The sequence below is a fragment of the Cyphomyrmex costatus genome, unplaced genomic scaffold (assembly GCF_001594065.2).
Source record: "Cyphomyrmex costatus isolate MS0001 unplaced genomic scaffold, Ccosl1.0 scaffold36, whole genome shotgun sequence".
NCBI classification, from domain to species: Eukaryota; Metazoa; Arthropoda; class Insecta; order Hymenoptera; family Formicidae; genus Cyphomyrmex; species Cyphomyrmex costatus.
In genome coordinates this window covers 4,568,346-4,583,306 of record NW_017277774.1, presented here as the reverse complement: position 1 = coordinate 4,583,306, position 14,961 = coordinate 4,568,346, and the positions used below count along the sequence as shown (strand labels likewise).

The following is a 14,961-nucleotide window of genomic DNA, read 5'->3' as shown; positions in this document are numbered from 1 at the left end:
TTCTCCCTCTCTCTCTCTCTCTCTCTCTCTCTCTCCTTGCTTCATTTTCTTCCAAACCGATATCGATCATGAATTCCTTACGGCCATATCTGTGTCTATATACAGGTGAGGTCATGACCAATTTTTACGAGCGTCGATAGCTCGTAAAAATTCATGACTTACGCAAGACCGTTTATAAAACGGACTATGTCGACAATTGAAAGTGGATCTTATCCCCGATACGACAGTTCCGATCAAATGGCACATCAGATCTTAACTTTACTCTCCGTTTCCGAGGAGTTGTATTGTAAGCTGGGAGATTGGCCAGAAAAGCAAAGAGCGCGAAAAGCATTGGGTTTCGTTCTACATTCCGAAAGAATATTTCTGAAACTATTCTTCTGCGAAACACGTAAGAGGGAAGGTAAACTTTCTGCAAGAAGGAATGTTACTCTTTTACCAAACTTCGCAACTAATACCGCATTTGGCGCCGGTAAAACGTAAAACCAATGTTGGGAAAATAGAATTGTTACTGAGGCGCCGTGTCCGATAATGGCATGCTCGGACTTTCTTGCTTTTGCACTTTTACGGTTTACCATAGCTTTCGGTAAGCTCATGTTGCACGTAATAAGATGACAAAGTTTGCCACTCGATCTAACTCTCGAAACTAAAAGCGGCAGTAATTTCAACAAATATTGCGTTTCACTTGACTCTACACAAATCATTTCTGTAAACGGATAATCTGACGATGACTGATACGATGGTAAAATCCGGTAACATAATATTTGCAATCGATAGAATGTGATCATTACTGAACGATCTGTACAAAATTAAATTAAAATTTTATCATAAAATTTGAAATATCTTTTATATCGAGTTATCCTTGATGTTATTGATAAATGAAGAAATTATTCGGCGTATCTTTTTTGATATTAATAACATTTTATAATTAATATTAATAGAATTTTGATATTAATAATATTAATATTAATAAAATTTCGCTACAGTTCTGTATTTCTCTGGCGTTTACACGAATAATTACATGAGATTAGATTGCCATAAAGAGAGAGAAACAGAATTTTCAAAGTACGGCCGCTTGGCGTGCTTCCAACTATTTACAACGCAATTACAGTCTTGCATATGCGATGCACTGAGGACATGGAGAATGTCCGGAATTTAATTTAATTCTTTTTTATATTACATACGCTGCTGACTCTCCAATTATCAAAAATTAAAACCGTTTAAAGTGACGTATTATTTAATCATACATTTCTATTAATGGAAATATCTCACAATTACGTGACCAATTTATATAACGATAACACTCTCTATGAAAAATAAAATTTGTATCATTAGAAAATTAATCAAAGATTTATGTGCAATTAATTCGAAAATACTGCACGCTTATCATTATGTGAGAAAAAACTGAGTTAGAGATTAGAGTTAGAGTAAATAGCTAGATAGATAGGTAAATGGAGTGTCTATTATGATTCTAGAAGCTCTCTAAGAACTTATGCAAAAATACAGAATCATGACAATAAAGAAAAAATTAAATAATAAAAATTAAATAAATAAAATAGAGAGAGAGAGAGAGAGAGAGAGAAATAATGTATAAATTAAGATTATATTGTCACATATCGGTCATTTGCAAAAATCGTTGATTCCTTGAAAAAAATACATTTTTTCGTAATAGAGAAGGGAAGAAGAAAGGTAAAATATATTATTGCCGATAAAGAGGGTTGAATACTTTCAAAGCAATTTTTCGAACGACCCATATCACTTGCGCGAATCTTAACAGCCAATGCTGCGCCGTGTCGAGAATTGAAAGGATAATCGAGCGACATTAAAAAATATCTCGATCCGATCCGCCGTTCGATCATCGTCGTACCATTACATCGCATTGGATCGCTTTTTCAGAAAAAGTAATTTTTTGTAAAAATAAATAATTTTATTTATTATCTTTTTATGATCTATATAACTCTGGAATTTAGATATTAAACGATACAAATGTATTCAGATGTAAAGTAGTCCTATTACATCAGTCCTTTTATTATTCCAAGTCTTTGCATGTAAATCGCTCGTATTCTTCTTCGAGTTTAGCAATTCCTTTTTAGCTCCATATTCCTATTTTACGATGCACAAACGAGATACGTAATGCTCTCGTGTGCTAAACCCAAATAACGCTATAGATATGTACAACCAAGAGAACGAGTGAGCAAACGAAAAGTGAGTCTCAACCGGTGAATTAAGGTCGGCTGGCAGAACTGACCGCTAATTAGATATCACTCGCTTTTATACCTACATATTCCTTTGACAAAAACAGTTACGCAAAGCACAGCGCACGTCTAACTTACATATTCGACATTGAGATCCATTAAGAAGTTCCGAACAAAGCTGGATATATAAAATTGGTAATGACGTTATTTAACAAGTCTTTTTAGTACCATTTTGCAATGAAAAGATTTCAGAGCCTTTCTACAAGTAGAATATTGTACGTATTGTTAATTTAAATAAGAGTATTATATAATCTCTATTTTACATACTGAAATATGTCAGTGAAAATTACTACGTGTAGTTATTTTCAATTAATTTAGTATTCTGCCAACGAAATTTAATAATATAACTTGAAACTCTCCTTACAGAGCGTTGAAACGAATTTTATTATAGTGCGCTTTGCTTTATGATGTAATAATTATCGATGCAGAACGCGCAAATAGATTTTATTGGAAAATCGATTTGCTATTGTAAGTCAGTCCTTATTTGCGGCGTGCAAAGCACGATGCGAATGCGTTCGTGCTGTTTGTGTGAGAGGTCTTTATCGAGTTACTGCAGAGACAAATCCTGTTTATGAAATTTTAGATATCCTCCATTTCCTCTCAAAATGCATTTTAAATATTTTTGTACATTTTTTATCTTAATTCATTCCTAAACGTAAAAGTGAGGAAAACTTCGATGGGAGAAGATTATACATTCATGTTTTAAAATTAGTGAGTGTAATGTAATTAATGTAATTAAAAATGTAATATAATTAAGTATAAAGTATTTAAGAATATATATGTGCAGTTTTTATATATGTACACAAAAAGAACAGTTTTGTGAAGTATAAATTTAATTATACATTATAGATACAGATTTGGAAATAATTATATTTGGACCATTAAAATAATTATATAGTTTAAACTGATTGTTAGAATGTTAAAACTTTTTGTAACATAATAAACGCTTAAGCGTTCTACACATACTCGTATTTTAGTCCAATAACAAAATTATTTTCTGTACTTAACTACATTTTTAGATACTTTAGTAAACTTTTTCTTTCTGTGTGTATACTTATAATAAATTATACGAAAACTAAAATTACACATAAAATTATACATGAATTTATAATTTTATGATTATTATTGAACTTTTATGAGAAAGAAATGCGTTTTTATGAAAGTATGTATGATGATTGTGCGACGTGAGGTTTACATATATCATCTTATGGAAGCTCCGAGGATCACGAGCGTTATATCATTTCTGTCAGAGTAGGCAAGCACGTCTAACGGATCGACGAGCACGCATCTACTTTGGGATGTCATTAATCTGCATCGAGATCTGCATTTCAATCACTAGATGATACAGTCCACTGTTCTGTGTGCTCCAGTGAGACTTCCGCGAGATCTCCATCGGCTGTATTTACATATCGGTACAAGGGGTTATAGTTGCGCGTTCTGAAATGTCGACCCTGTGACAAGTCACCTCTGGGGAACATAACTCTGACAATATGAGTGCTGCATTTGAATTTGTAATGCCATATGCGATGACACGCATGTGAGTTACATGTCGCGCATACATGTCGAAGTAATCTCAACCACGTTAACTAGAATGTAACTACGTAAAACACAGTGCTTTAGCGTTCATTTTATCTCGCTGAACGTAGTTTCCGAAAGATATTTCCAAAGTATTTTCTCTCCATTCTTTTTCATAGATTCAGGTCGTGTGAAATAACGATATAATTGCTCTCTTTCATTAACATCCGATTTCTTTCATTTTACTAATTTTGATGCTGTAACAATACGTCGTTCAATATTATTGCGATTCAATATCTTCATACAAGCGAGCCTTACAATTGGTTATTCTATGTATTAAGGTGAAAAGTTGAAACTGCGAAATATGCCACGTGTGTATGTGTGTGTGCCATAGTCGAATCGTCTCTGTGATATTGTTTTCTTTGTTCACGGTCACTCGATTCAACATGGGAAATTCTCTTCGGGGCTACGTGCCAGGGGTTATTTCGCTAGAGCATTCGTAAACCGTTCCGAATTTCAGACCATGTGCCTATCACTGTTCACCCTATCTTGCCACTTTACTTTGGCGACATTTGTTCATAGCATGGGGGAATATCGATTTGAATAATTCTCTTCCTCTGTTGTGAAATTGACTTCATTGTTCCCTTCTAAACATTTCACTGCGTCACAACAGCATTATTGCATTTCCCAATTGAAATAATCACGAATAATAATCAAGAATTACATTTATGTTATTGTAAATATGAAACGTATTTGAAATGGTACGAATTTGTCAAATAATTACGCAATAATATTTTAGGTTAATTAAAAACATATTTTTGACAATATGTTTATAATTCTTATTTTACACTTTAAATTTTCGGCGCTAGCATTGTGATGAGTAAAAATATGAGTTCAAATTTTTGCCGATTTTTGTATGCTTTTATGTATGCTTATTTATAATGCACAACACAGCGGTCTTATCTCTCCATTAAGAAATAAGAGAAGATGCACGAGTAGGAAGTCTGACATTTCGGATGAACTATGCAACTCGTTCCTCTCCGACCGTCCCATTTTCTTACGTGTACTGCTTCCGCTCCAACATTCATATTTACCTCGCGTTGCTTCTTAATTAGACCGCCATCTTGGATGGTTTTAAATTCGCAAGCATTGTTCTTTTCACGATTCATATCTTTTAGTCGCCAGGACACCGATGAATTTTTACCGGGATTTCGCGCGCCGTAGATACTCAGCACAACTTTTATACACGTATATGAAATTAAAACAGAAAAGTAATTAATAACTTTCTTTCCTTTTTTTCTGCAACAACCCAATAACCGCGCAAACAGTCGAAACAATTAACGAATATTTAACTTTTAAGTACCTTGAATAGCGGGAAAAAATCTTTATTTAAAAATTAATTTATTAAAAATATTTAGAACAGTTTTATTTATGACATTATAAAAGAGCAAAAATACATTTACATTCAGATAATTATAAAATTTGTATTACGCAATTATTAAATGTTATTTTGTCATAATAGGTCTGTTTTCTGTGATTGAACTAGTGTACACTGTTGGAACTTAAAGTGAGACAGGCATATATTTGATATTTGTTGAAAGCGAGAAAGAAAGTTCTAGTGCAAGAAAACAGTCCAACAATTGTAACGACTTGTTTGATTCGCGTGGAATAACAATCGAATGTCAGATAAGCATGTGTAATTTATATAGCTTAGGGTTAACGTGTTAACACTTCAAAGATTTTAAGTTGAAATATCTCGTTGATACTTCCTAATGTATTTTCAAAAACGTACAGCGTATTTCAAGCATGATGAATATATGATGTAAATACGAGAATAAATAATATTTGATTTTTTTGTTTGTCATATTTACATCATATTTGCATGGTATTTTCGATTTACTAAATACGACTGCAACATTTCGAATCACATTCGGTTCATCCATTACGCATCGGATGATTTGATATACAAAGTAAAGTTACTGTTAAAGTTTATGCACATTTGTCTATTTGGGATTATTTATCAACATTATCGGTGTACACGTTTCGCAACGATAAAAATTTCATTATTGAAGCATAAAAAATGCAAAGTTTTCGTTGGTTCTTCTATTGTCGAGTACACGTAACTCGGTAAAAACACCGTACAGTTGTTAACTGTGCTACGTACTTCTCCTCAAAGAGAACAAAGTATGTTACGTGGGGGCGTTCGTTACATGTCGGAGCCTTTGTGAAAACGGAGTTTCCAGCGTAGTTGTAGATCCGGTAGCTGCGCGTATCACGTTTCAACTACGTCGGTGACAGTACATTGACTCCGATGGAGCGGAACGTGATGTCATTTTGAGGAGACCAAAATCACAGACTACCGAAACTATCCGGAACAATCCGATAAGTAACATGCATTGCGTTCATTACAGATTCCGGTAACACCGAGAGATCAGCTATTTATGAACAGTACAAAGGAATTCCGCTGTGCTAGCCACGTTTGTAAATAGATTGGATCGTTAGGCAAGGGTTATTAGTGAATACATCAAGAGAATTAATGGAATGTCATTCTATTGCCAGCGCTTTCGTTACGCAGCGCATGTGAATCGACGAAAAACAAGAATTTTACATATCCACGAATTTAAAAACCGCCACTATAATCAGTCGTACGTAACGTAACCAATTTCGAAATGTCAGAATGCATTTAAATGTAAATTTTCTCGTATGCATAATGCTGTAGTCGAAAATACGATAAACAATAATGACAATGAGTATGCTTCATTATGTACGTTTGATTGAATCGAATCATTGTTTATTCAAGTATGCAGAAACCACGGTATAATGATAGTTTATTATAATAATTTCAATAACTCTCTAAAATTTTGCATAATTTGCTGCTGTTTACGTTGAAATTTCAGCGTGCATTTGACGATAGTTCGTTTGTTTTCTTTGCTTATTCAACATGAAAGGAATTAATAGAATAAATTTCCCATCGTAATTGGACCACAAGGCATTGCGATGTAAGCACTCTGTCACTTTCTAGTTTGGATTAACACATACCGGACTCTGACATTCGCGCTGTCGTCAGACGTCCTCGAACATGCATCAGAGGACGTAATCCGAAAGCGTCTCGAGCCGTTGCACTGGTGTAAACTATCCGATTTGCATTTGGAGCAATGTGGAAGTCGGGGTCAATCTCACGATTCCAGGCTGAATGTCCGCGTGCCAACAAATCCCGAGTCGGGATCATGTTTGGTAAATGTCTCTCCACATCGTGGAGAGTGTCACGAAAGTGAGATCACGAATCGGGTTTTCGCATGTCTGACATTACAGTTAACAAAGCAATTATTGTCGGCTGTTACTCTTTAAATAACGTGGACATTGTATTCTTTCCGAGAATAAACAAGTCTACGATGAAATTGTGCTTAAATTATCCATATGTTCTTATTTATTGTTATCACTGCAAATCTAAGTGTCTAAAAAGTGACTACAAAATATGTATGATTAATTTTTCGTAAAAGTGATACCGTATTATTCGTTTAAATTGTATAAGTTTATTTTTTTTGTATGCGGTATAGTGGTTATTTTTACATCGAATCACTAATCGCACACATTGTAGTCTGACTTTTACGCACATAAATTTGCAGTGATATCAACATTTTTTTAAATTGCTCAATTAACTCTTTAATTTAATATTTACATAAAATAACTTATAAATTAAAGTAATATATTTTAAGATAATTAAAATCACATAGCAATCCAAAAGTAATGAAGTAAAATGAATGTAATTTTGGAAAAAAATATTTACTAATTCTTTGAGATTCACTCCTTCAATTGCAATAATGAACGGAAACATAATTGACAAGTTCTGTTGTTACGGTAATTATTAATAGTCGAGGATTAATCTGACGGGTGTTGCCAATGTCATCTCTGGAACATATTAGTCCTTTCTCACATTCCGTATTCTACTTAACACTGTTACCGTTCGTATTCATGTATGGCAAACGACGACGATGGCACTCACTCGGAGACGTCTCCTTAATTAATGAAACTTGTGACATTCTGCCGCGGATTGCGTGCAGTATTTCTCCCGTTAACAAGAATTCTACGCAAAAGTGATGACGGAGTCGTAAACAAGTCAAATAATGACAGTGCTACACTCCTCTCTCCATTGGAGTTCTACCATTTTCTCTCATTACTGTTATTGGTAATATTCATTAGAGGGAATAGAAAAGGAACTGCTCGAAATTATCAAGGAAAAGCATAATATACAAGAGGGAGTCGAGATGAGAATGGTCGTGAGAGAAATCAGGCGCGCGCGGTGCCTCGTTCGTGCGGGATTCCATTCATCGGTAATGATACCTCTTTTGTGTCTGATGAAAGCTCTGATCCCGCGATTAGTTCCGAATATTTGGCAAGGCAAGTATAGATAATGGATTTAAAGTGCAAAAGGCTTCCTAAAATAGCGTGCGTATGTTATATTGTATCTATTGTGACGATTAGTTTTTATTTACTATATATGAATTACATTACGATGTATATGAACTACTTCCTGTCTACATAAAAAATTATTTTATCACCTAAAAATTCAGATAGATACAAATCTGAAAATAATTATGTAGGAACCTCAAATATAATAAGCAAAAAAATTTTAATATTATAGCAATCAGTTTGAACGTCCTACGTAATTGTTTTGATAATTTGACAAAATTTATTTTTAGTTCTATATCTGACTAAAGTTTCAGATATTTCAGCAAAATCGTTCTTTCCGTGTATATAATTGTATGTCGTATGAGTGTGTGTGTGTGATGATTCATTGATGAGATAATAAAAAGTAGGAAGTTCATTTTAATTCGAAATGAAGCTTTTACCAAGTTTGACCGAAATCGGAAGTGGACGGTTTTCAGAACTTTATCCGGAAGTGTTTCGCTTGCGAGTAAAAACTTGGACAGACTCGATAGAGGATAAAAGAGATCTAGAGTATATAGAAAAGTCGAATTGCTTTTCGCCTTGATGAAGTGAACTGCAATGTTCACGAAATGTTAGCACTTAACGATGTATCAAGACACGGAGATAATCCGCAAATCGCGTAGCTTCTTTGAAGAAAATACCCGTGAAAGCCTCAAAAGTATTATACAGAAAAATATTACTCTCCTATGGTAAAGTCTGAAGTTTCTCGACACAAAAAAATGTTCTATTCTGTAGCCGTATAATTTAAGATTGCAATTCTCTTAATACTAGAAAGGAGAATCTGTCGTTTAATAATATGTATATCGTATCTCGGTTAAAAAGTTTTTTATATATAATTATATATATAAACGGTTAATTTATAATAGTTTTGTTGTTAAAATATTATATTATTAATTACATAGAATCATATTCCGAAATGAGCAAAAAACAGATCTTCCATAGAGGCCTATATAGAAGACATACATCGAAATAATTTTAGAATCTCTAAGAGATTTTTCACCTCGATTTGCATGTGGCCTTCTTATAGAGATCTCTAACTCTGAGACATTTTCTTATGAGCATCCATTTCGTGGCAAAGGTGCGTATCTCTTAGCATATCCTCTTATTTCAAGAGGCTATTCAAGTTACTATAGTGGAATTTTTTATAAAGGAATTTACTCTTAATCATAGTTCATGCATTCACTTTTTTGTATGAATACGTGTTATAGATACAGGCAATATGTTTCAAGTAAGATTTTTTGCTTAAAGAAAATGTTAAGAGGAATTTTCCGCTTATCAGTAGAAAATTTTTGGGGGGGGTGCTGTATATTCTGTCCGGGTTACGGATAGTTGCATTCTAGGACGAAAAGAAGTTTTCAAATATGCTGAGTTCAAACGTGAGGTATTGCTCTTTCGGTAAAAGTAAAAATATTCCGGGAAGCTGAGGAATGTTAGCCAGGCATACAGATTAATCAATAGAACATGGGCAGAAAAGAAATCGACGAAAAATTATTGTAACATTTAGTAATATTTCTCCTTCTGTTAATTTAGGACATGCAGCGTTTCATAATCTGTGAACGGTTCAATTAATGAGAAATAATGCATTTAAACAACGTGCGACATTGCATTCAATATCGTTTAATTATGCGAAGCTCATCGTTTTAAACAAACTGTTAATTACGTACTAATGAGTTCGCGTCGCGATGAGAAACGAGAATTAGTTTTAGTTAAAACAAACTGACCCTTAATTATTTTGTTGCGATATATATTACAAATAACACTAAACCCATTTAGTTCACTTCTATATCTTATAATTAGTACAATATTTTCCGGTATATTGTTTATTCTGTTAAATATTACAATGATTGACGGAGCGAACAAAATGCTTTTAGAATTAAATACCGTATTTACATCACCGTCATCTAAAATCGCGGAATTGAATATATGAGTCTTATTTCTAAATTAATGTAATCAAAATTATTATGAACATTATTCGTATTGTTGCAGCTTACTTGCACACCATTCTACATGAAGCACTTTATATTTTTAGTTTCGTTTCCACTTAGTGACCTTCCAACATTTGCGTGTTCGATAAAATTTATCGTCATCCAACTGAGATACAGCGTGACATGTATCTTTTTCAACTACCGTCTTTACATGTCAAAACAGCAGAAAATGTCCGATAACACAACATGGCGTCTGCATAAAGTAACGTACAAATTTCTAGTTTTGACATCAAAGTAACGGGCTCTGTTTTATATGTTGATTGCGAGCAACAAATCTCCATTCATACAATTCTGGCCAATGCTTTGAATCAGTTAATGGATTAATTAAAATAAACGCGAGATTACTGGTCTGTCAGATTGATGCATGTCTGTCGCAAAACCGTGTATGTCATTATTTACAGTGAGTTGACATGCTTCGTATCGAGGACCGAGTTCCATGCTAAAATCGATCGCTGGCCTCTTCTCTGTTTTCGCGTATTGCCCGTTCCCACGTATGGTTAACAATCTGTTTCTCCCTCACTGTTTCTTGATAAGCTAATAGTCAATTTTGAGATTTGAAAAATGGTTAACCTAAGCGGTTATAGATATGAAATTATATTTTCGTTATAAATGTGCGTGAAATAAAGTGTGTTTACGTTGACAATATTATATATTTAGTAGATACTTTATCCATTTTTTTAAATCGAAATAATAACTATAAATTTTTACATATAACATTCATGCAATGTAATAAATATAATAAATAGTCTTGTGTAGTTTATTCGATTTTATAAACTCGTAGAAAAATAATTGATATGTATGACATGAACAGAGGGAGATGGAGCACACAAATATAAACTCAAATTTCAACTGACAATATCACGATAGCTAGTTCATCCTTTTCACATCAAGGGTTTCATACTCGTCAAGGGATAATGACGATGTCGATCGATCTAATCCGTTCGGGTACTTCGCCCATAATTGAACGTGATTGGAGTGACTCATCTCGACGCAATGAAATCTAGCGATCCAATACGTAGGCAGCCTGAGGTCTGTTTGTGTTTCTCGTTGTTAGCACTGTCGGCTACACATGGATCATTCATTCCGAAGTACAGTGCTTGTAGTGTGGAGCAATTTCCAATCGATAGGGACCTCTCGGATATATACGCACCATCGATCCGTTCTCTTCCTACGCTTTGTATACAAAATTGGCATTATTCTACCTCATTGTAGAATATTCAGGCTTATTTTTTAGAATATGTATGTATTGATCATTCGATTCTTATCGAAAAGATTGTAAATTATAATTTTTCCTAAAGAATGATTTAAAGAGCTAGAAAATTTGAAATTTATATTATATCATTTCTTTTTATACAAAATTGTTCAATAAAAAAAAGTTATGCCAATATTATAGACGTCAAATATAATTTCTTTTGTATTGGTGTTATAAACATCGCATAATGTTAAATCTACATTCATATTTTTTTTAGAATATTTTTTCATTGAATTTATCAAGTAGCTCTCGAAAATCAAAATAAGAAAAATCTGAAAAAATATATAAAATAATTTGTTACGTTGAAATAATGTTTATTCCCTACGCGGTAAAATATGCGTAAGAGAAATCTCGGGGTAAACAAAACTGAGAGCCGCGGCATGTTGACGTCATGAGAGCTCTCGCCGAGCTTTTCAGAAGATCGAGTACCGACAGGGAAGCGAGTGTGGGCGGTCGGCTTAATTGGAGGTGAGAGGGAGATCATAATTTTACGTCGCGACACGAGGGCACCGACGTCGGGGTGCCTGTAATTTGTAACCTGCGTGCTTTGAGAGGGCTACGCCGCACCGACGGACTACAAGATCGCAGCATTAGCAGAAGGCAGCCGTGCGTGGCATCGCATAATCGACCTCGACGAACCATGATACGACGAGTAATCGACGGGTTTCAATTCAGAACGCGAAACATTTGCGCATGAATATGTCTCTAAGCCGGGTCTAATTTCTGCAATGCTAATACTTAAGAATGTAGTATATTCTCTACAAAAAGTAACTGGAGTTGGATATTTATTACTTTCCATATAAAAATGAATATTATACGCATATGAAATAGTTCAATGAGATCAATATTTACATTTAAAAATATAAATGAATTTTTTTTCATTTTATCTCAATTATTTTTTAAAACCATGTCTACTTTTTTATTAGAATAATTTTTTATTTAGGTTCTAATTCGTAGCCAAATTTTTATATTATTTTCAAAGACAACATAGAAAATGTGTAATATTTTTCATAATTTTTTCGTTCTGTTAAAAAATACATTCTTAATACATATTGATATGTTGTACCGGAACGCGTAGTACAAAAACTTGGAGAATCCATGAAAGCTTACGGCTTTTACAGATTTTTATGCGGCAATATATTTCTATTTTTATATATTTTTTACTTTTAATATCTGAAAACTCCGGGACATTAATAGTTATCTTACTAATATAGCAAACTAACAAACGATGACCTCCGTCACTACTATAACTATGATCTGTAGACAGAGTTGCTCATATCTATGCATGAAATGGGAAGTCCCTGACTTCATTAGAATTCTAAAGGAATTGGTGGCACGTTATATCATTGAAGATATAAATTACCATTTTGTTTACATAAAAATTATATTTTTATTTGCTTATTTATTATTACTTGACAAACGATATCTTATATCAGATATCTGTATATTGTCTATTCATGTTCATAACGAATAATCAATATACGCTGTTAATGCGTGTGCAAATAATTAATTAAGGTTTATTGACATATGATGCGATGACGTTGAAACTATTTGCATAAAGAAGATCGATTCGGCAAGCGGAGAACCAAGTTCTTATCGGGATGTACATTCAATGCCAGTTTACACTAGGTATTGGTGCTGACAGTTTGCTTTCGAATTCAGGACGCAACGGTTGTATTTACTAGGACGTCAAACGAAAGTATAGAATGCACTCTGTTCGACTTTTACAATTTTAACGCGTCTAGTTTATAGCGCCTAGGACTTTCCCGACTATCGCTGTGCAAATAATCGCGTATGCATGATTTCAACATTCACGAATGCATTATTTATTCGAACGATTCAAAAACACGTACATCTTTTATCAAAGCAAATACAACAGCATATATATCGCACATAATCTTATATAACATTTAAATAATAAAGATACATCTACTTTGACACTAGAAGCTCTAAAATTGAATCAAATTAAATGTGTTTCTTATATTCAGTAACGATTACGACAAAATTATAACGAGCATTAATAATAAAAAAGATTTCAGTGTTACTAATTAAAAGCACCTACTGCGTGCAAAATGCGTAATTCGTTGTTGGATTATGAAAAAGTTTCGGACATAAACAAATTTGAGCTTAACATAATCCCACGTGTACGCTAATTACTTGAATTTCCGGCGATTCTGACAGTTTCATATTTCTATAATAGTAGAAACTTTGTTAATGCGTGGATTTAATCAAAATGTTCCAAGAATAGTTTATCACGCCTCGGAAATTACGAGCGTCATACAACGCAGAGAAACAACTGATATTCATCATACTCTAACCATTATATTCTATACTTTTTTCCCCTCTCTCTTTACTTGTACGCTTCGGCAATGCCATTTTCATTTCTGTGCGGTGGGAAATTCCACAGAGCGCTAACGGATGATAACGAGCAAATGTGAGTAAAGCAAACCGCAGATTTAATGATGAGAGTGTTGGTGTCGACGCGCGCAGTTGCGCGATTCATTTAGCAATAAATATTCGCAGTGGTAGCAATATAAGGCTAGGATCGTAGCTATATATTTTGTGCGCATTTTATTTTAGATAACGAAGGATAACGTAAATACATCATAGATATTTGCGATATATTCCACGCACGATTTTGTAACTCTTACAAAATTCCAAAATCACGTCATGTAAATGGCGCATATGTCCTAGATCGCATATGTCGAATTGCATTTCTGGCGAAAATCGCACAGATGCATTTAACGATTTTATTCACGAACATATGACATGTGTACAACGCCATATTCTTATCGCATTGCGTCACAAGATGTGGCCGGAATTGTTGCAGTGTCCACTATGAAGTACGCGAAACGATAAAAGCGACGGAAAGAAAGCCGTCAGAAACTTACTGCGTAAAAGCAGTAGGCGTGAATTGTGCATGCGAAAAAGGTAAAAGAAGAGAACGTAGCTGTAGGCACTTAGGTTACAATGCAAGCGCAGACACCGTGCTAGTAAGTCGGCGAGACGTAGGAAGACGACAGTTTGTCTCTGAGGGAAGATCAAACGGAGCGCGAGGTCCAAAGGCTACATCTACCATCCAATAGTCTTCTCCTTTCTTTTTAGAATCCTTTTCCTTCCTACTGCTTGCGCTTCCATCACTGACGCAGCATTCTATCTGCCATAGTCCGTTCTCTTGAATGACCGTTCCATGAACGAGCACAAAATCTGATTCTCAAAGTTTCATTACGCGTTACATTTAATTTTCTCTCTCAGTGGTACGTCAAACACGCCATTCTACTCGACCTGTTATTATTTTAGCGCTAGCCTTTTCTCTAATGAAGGTACTCTGCAATTAATTTCGAAATAAATCAACAAACGCGAGAGCGAAATTATTAATTGATAATATTTTTACTTTATTTACTAAAATTCCGTTAACGAGAGAGATATTTATTGTCAAAAATTAAAAAAATTCCGCTAAAAGATGTGACGTCATACGCGGTCTTTTTGCACCACGAAGCAGAGAGTG

The 14,961-nt window shown here is 34.1% G+C and overlaps 1 protein-coding gene across 1 annotated transcript in view; it reads right to left on the bottom strand.

Annotated features, from left to right (window-relative positions):
* The window catches only part of rg (A kinase anchor protein rugose), a 199,042-nt gene that overhangs the window by 139,029 nt on the left and 45,052 nt on the right, over nt 1-14,961 (bottom strand). The window lies entirely within an intron of this gene.